Source organism: Muntiacus reevesi, chromosome 8 (assembly GCF_963930625.1).
Source record: "Muntiacus reevesi chromosome 8, mMunRee1.1, whole genome shotgun sequence".
Taxonomy (NCBI): domain Eukaryota; kingdom Metazoa; phylum Chordata; class Mammalia; order Artiodactyla; family Cervidae; genus Muntiacus; species Muntiacus reevesi.
The window spans coordinates 51,229,292-51,234,677 of NC_089256.1; the positions used below are offsets into that span (position 1 = coordinate 51,229,292).

General features: G+C 46.4%; 1 non-coding gene across 1 annotated transcript; it reads left to right on the top strand.

The window, feature by feature from the left end:
- Nucleotides 1-343: 343 nt before the first annotated feature.
- On the top strand, nt 344-450 carry LOC136173817 (U6 spliceosomal RNA). The gene has a single exon (XR_010664297.1). It is a non-coding gene; the product is annotated as a U6 spliceosomal RNA (small nuclear RNA).
- The last annotated feature ends 4,936 nt before the right edge of the window (nt 451-5,386 follow it).

Genomic DNA, 5,386 nt, shown 5'->3' on the forward strand with positions numbered 1-5,386 from the left:
GGGGACACTCACCTGGGCCCAGGTCCTCCTTTCGGAACCAACATTGTGGCTGGACTGGCCCCTGTGGTTCTTATTATGATCGCAAGATGCCATTAGACACACGCATCAGGAAACTTTGAAGCAGACAAGGGTTATTACTCACAGGTCCTGGAGGGTACATGACATGCCTTGGGCCACACAGTGAGCCTGCAAGATAGGAGGGGATGGAGAAGGAAGAGAGAGAGAGAAATAGAACATGCTGGTCCAGGATTCTTCTTCTACTGGGGCAGAGGTGGGGGTGGGGAGGAGTCTAGAGGTTCACGAGGTCACTATTGGTGAATTTAAAACATAAGAGCAGGAATTAGTGCTGGCTTCAACAGCACATATACTAAAATTGGAACGATACAGAGAAGATTAGCATGGCCCCTGCACAAGGATGACACGCAAATTCGTGAAGCGTTCCATATTTTTACCTGCTGGCCAATAAAAGCAGAGATTTCTCTTAAAAAAAAAAAAAAAAAAAAAAAAAACCATAAGAGCAGGAATTAAAAGCACGGGGAGAAAGGGGGTGGGGGAAAGTCGTTCAATGGTCACTTAACTAAATCAAAGGTTTTTTAAACAGAGGAACTCCAAGGTGGGGGGGGGGGGGGCGACCTGGCTCTTTATCCATTGAGGATTACACCTCTGCAACGAATGCCTTGGCAATCAAAGTGTAAGTCAGGCACTGGCCTTACAAAAGAGAAAACCATCTGTCAGGGTTCATGTCATACAGGGCATCATTAAGTGAGCGTGTCCCTAGAAGCCCAGCGGGCAACAGGGTCCACACCTGGGCTCCTGCTGTTTGGAGATGAGCATGGGTCCAATCCTGTGACATTCTGCTGGTCACAGCCAGGCATTGGGGCTCCACTCAGGGTCATTGAGGGTAAGTAAGTTCAGAGATATAATTTGCACTTTCCAAAACTGACTCCAACTGGAAATAGATTGGAGGGAAGAAACTGTATGTTGCCAAATTAGTTAGGATCTGCTGGCTAGTTTCCACATGAAAGAGGATACAGATTCACACAGGAGGGTGTGGAAGGTGTGTGGGGGAGTGGGGAGAGCTGACATTTCAGAGGCGGAAATGATGGAAGATCTAGGGTGACTATTAGATGTTCTTCCTTAAGGCAGGTCCCTAGGGAAAATCAGAGGATGTGGAAGAAAACTAATGAGTTTTGTTTGGACATGGTGGTTTGAGGTGTCTGTGGGAACTTCAAGGCAGTGGGACAGAAGGTGAGTCTGAGGATCAAGGGCAAGTTCTGGGAAGAGATTTGGATTTCGGAGTCCTTGGTCAAAGCTGGCCTCTGGCAGATCACCTCTACCTCAGACTCTCTGGTGATGGCCTGGGTGTCTGCATATGAACCACCTCTGACTCCCTGAGGTTGAACTTACTCGCCACATTTTGCTAGGACCTCCCCAGATGACCCAGAGTGCCCTGTGGGTGGTCATTTCTGTGGACCCTGTGCTCACGATGCATCTTATTCTGCCTCTGAGGAAGTGGAGTTCTGCCAGGGGCAGGTCCAGTCAGCTCAGTCCTCACTGTCTAATGGGACTTCTACCTTCTCAGAGCTGATCGTGTGGACAGACTTACAGCCTTCGTGAGAATCACTCAGGAAGGCTAAAAAAGCAGATGCAAGAGAGGCGCAATTGTCTGAGCAAGTACAAAGGTGCTGGAAAAATCTGGAGGAAAGTTACATCAACATAGACTGCAGCCAGGTCCCATAACTTGGCTCTCATCAATGCTAACTCATGATTTACCCATCTCCCACTGCCAGTCTATAGAATCTCTCCTGATCCTTCTTCACTCACACACCCCTTTTTCACCAGGATGAATCCCCTACATCTTCTTCCCAATCAGCTAGGACACATCCTTCAGCCCATTCCACTGTCTCCTCCTCTCTGAAGGCTTCTCAAAGCCAGGATCAATCTTCCTACTCTGGGCTCCCATGATGCTCTGGGCAGCCTTGAATCTGGTACCACTTAGGACATCACCCAGGATGACATGTTTGCAGATTTGTCTCACCTGTCAAACTTTGAAGGCCCTTTTCATCTTTCTATGGTCTGGTATCTAGTCTAGGGCCTGGCAAAAAGGAATCTAATAACTATTTGTTAAATGTATGCATGAATAAAATAATTACATAAAAGGACTAGAGATCACCTCAGCCTGGTCAACAGCAGACCTGAGTCCAGTCTCTTGGTCCCTGAATTATCTTGGGTATATCACTGTCTCCTCTTCAGCATCCTCATCTGTGAAACGAAGGAGGTAGAACCAGAGGCTATTAGGGGTTGTTAGTTCTGTAACCTATGAACCGACCTCACCCAACTGCTTGCAGTCTGCAAATAAGGGATCCCAAAGAGACAAAGCTCTAATTAGAACTCAAAGGCCTGAAGACCTTAAAAGTCTTGCTAAGTCAAAACCACTGGAGCCAGGAGAAGTTTCAGGGAAGAGGGTCTGGGAGCAGCAAAGTAGGGAGGGAGGCATTACAGGTGCAGGAAGCAAAGGTACAGAAAGGAAGCACATTTGCTGTGTAGCAAGGATCAGGGAGGGGCTGTCTTTGTGGGAGCCAGGCAGTCCCCTCATCCTCCCATCATGCACAGTAATCATTGTCATGTTCTGTGTAGCCTCTCAGAAGGCAGAAGCGGGGAATCTGTATGGATAAATGATCAAGTCCCCTCATCTCTCAGCTGGAGAAACAGAGGATAGTGGTGCTGGCTCAGGGCCTTGTGGAAGGTCTCCCAACCCTGAGTCTGGGACTTGCTCTGTCTCCCAGGCTCATATGTGAGTCTCAAAGGGTTGACACACCTGTCCTCCACATCTCCCAGGTGCCTCAAGCAGGATTCTGTACCCAGAAGGTGTTTCATGAGTGCTCTGCGGGGACAAACAACCAGCCCAAGAACCCTGCAGGGTTCTGCTCAGTGTGCTGAGCAACAGCAACCATTTCGGGAGAGACTTGGGGAATTTTCCAGAGCTCTAGAGGTCTGGCATGGCTTGTCCTGAACCTACAGGAGTAAATCACTTGCCTCTGTGAAATGAATTAACTCTCCCCAGGTACCAAGTGGTGAGAGAAAGAAGTCATTCACTAAATGGCCCCTTCCTGCTGCATGAGAGAACAAACGTGCTTCATGTGGGCATGGAAATCACTTCTCTCAGGAACATTTCTGAAGAGAGTCATTTCAGCAGGGCAGTTGGCGTTGTGACTGGAGCCAGCACTGTGATGCCACAGCCAGCCAGCCCTCGAGAGAGGTAGCTCCCTTTTATTTTCATTAGAGGAACCTCAGGCCAGGGTGGAGAGAGACTACACCAGTGACAATTAAATATTTTCTTTCCCCATCCAGCCATTCTCAAGACTGAGACCCGGGGAATAGAGGGGCCCCTAGGAGCCATTCCAGGGTGAAGATGGGACAAAAGGACCCCTGACCCAGGGCAGGCTCTGTAGTGGGCTGACCTCTCAGGGTCCTGGCCCATCCTCTCTTCAGGTCGTTGTGTTAGTCACTGGACCCCAGCCCCCACACACCCCTCTATTACCCCTTGTTTTTTTCTTAACACTTTATTTTTGTTTGTTTGTTTACTGAAGTATAGTTGATTTACAATGTTGTGTTTCTGGTGTACAGCAAAGTGATTCAGTTTTTTTTAATATATACCTTTCAGATTCTTTTCTATTATAGGTTATTATAATATATTGAATATAGTTCCCTTTGCTATACAGTAGGCTCTTGTTATTTATCAAGCTAATGCATGAGTGTGTATCTGCTAATCCCAGACTAATTTATCCCTCCCCACCTCTTTTATACTTTGGTAACCATATGTTTGTTTTCTATGTCAGTGAGTCTATTTCTGCCTTGTAAATGAGTTCATTTATATCATTTTTAACATGAAACACTTACCTGTATCACATATAAGTGAGAACAGATGATATTTGTCTTTATTGCCCCTCACTTTTCATCATGGGTGCTTTTTCTGGGCCCACAGGACCCAGGCGTTGAACCTGGGAGTGTAAGGAACCTTCCCTGCCCCTCCACAGGTGAAGCAAGTCTGCTCCTCTGTTTCTGAGCCATCAGAGCACATCTTTTGTTGCAAATACTTAGAACTTATCATTCTTTGGGAATGAGAATTTTGAACAAGGAAACAAAGATATGAGACAGTAGAAAAGAGACTGGTGTGTGTCATGAGTGGGACCCCTTCATTCAGTGGGACCTGCCTCATTTTGTATTTATTTTACAATAACCTTGTTGAGGTGGACATTTAAAATATCAATTTAAAGATGAGGAATATGAGATTTAGAAATATTTTTAAATTTCCCGTGTTCATCATCTACCAGGTAAGACTTCACATTAGAAGATCCTAGAGCCTCATAGCTGGAACTCTCCTTAAACTCAATCCATCTGGTTTAATTCCTCACCATCCTCTCAAGTTTCCTTTGTGTTTCCATTTCAAACTTGTGGTTGGTTTTCTGCTATCAGCAATAATTATGCTTTGCTCCAACCTCTTGGGTTACAAATCACCACTCTAGGAAAGCTGTGGAGAAGGAAATGGCCACCCACTCCACTATTCTTGCCTAGAGAATCCTGTGGCTGGAGGAACCTGGTGGGCTGCCGTCCATAGGAACGCACAGAGTCAGACATGACTGAAGCGACTTAGTGTGTATGCATGCATTGGAGAAGGAAATGACAACCCACTCCAGTATTCTTGCCTGGAGAATCCCAGGGACAGAGGAGCCTGGTGGGCTGCTGTCTATGCGGTCACACAGAGTTGGACACGACTGAAGCGACTTAGTAGCAGCAGCAGCAGCAGGGAAGCTGAGTTCTGACACTCTCAAGACTCCTGCTTATCCTCCAGCAGAAGACTCTTCAGGGTCTATATGGGAAAGCATAGTTGCTCACATCACATTCTCTAATAAAAGACTTATCCATGATGCAGATGATATTTTGGTCTCCATTGGCCTTATTCCCTTTTTCTGTATTGGTTCAGAGTACGGGTGAAGATGCACAGTATTATTTGGATACTCAACCTGAGCTGAGTCCATAGGATTCTCTCTCCTGGGATTTTGAGTCTTGAGACATGTAGGGATCAAATTTGGTTGGAGTCAGGTTGTCCATAGGCTGTGCCCTGGAGAGAAAGATGGTGAACTTAGCTACCGAGGCACCAGGACCTACCATGATTTCATCCTTCCAAGCCTGGGCACTCAGCTCTTTGTTTCTGAGAGGTACTACATTTGCTGCAGCATTTTGGTTGGATCTTGAAGAAGAGACAAGAATTTTAGACAGTGATGGAAAGAAAGCAGGGCTGGGGTAGAGTTTACAGGTAGAGAGAATGAGCAAAGGTAATAGGTAGAAAAGCCCAAGTAATGTTTAGAAAAGTCAAGTGTAATTG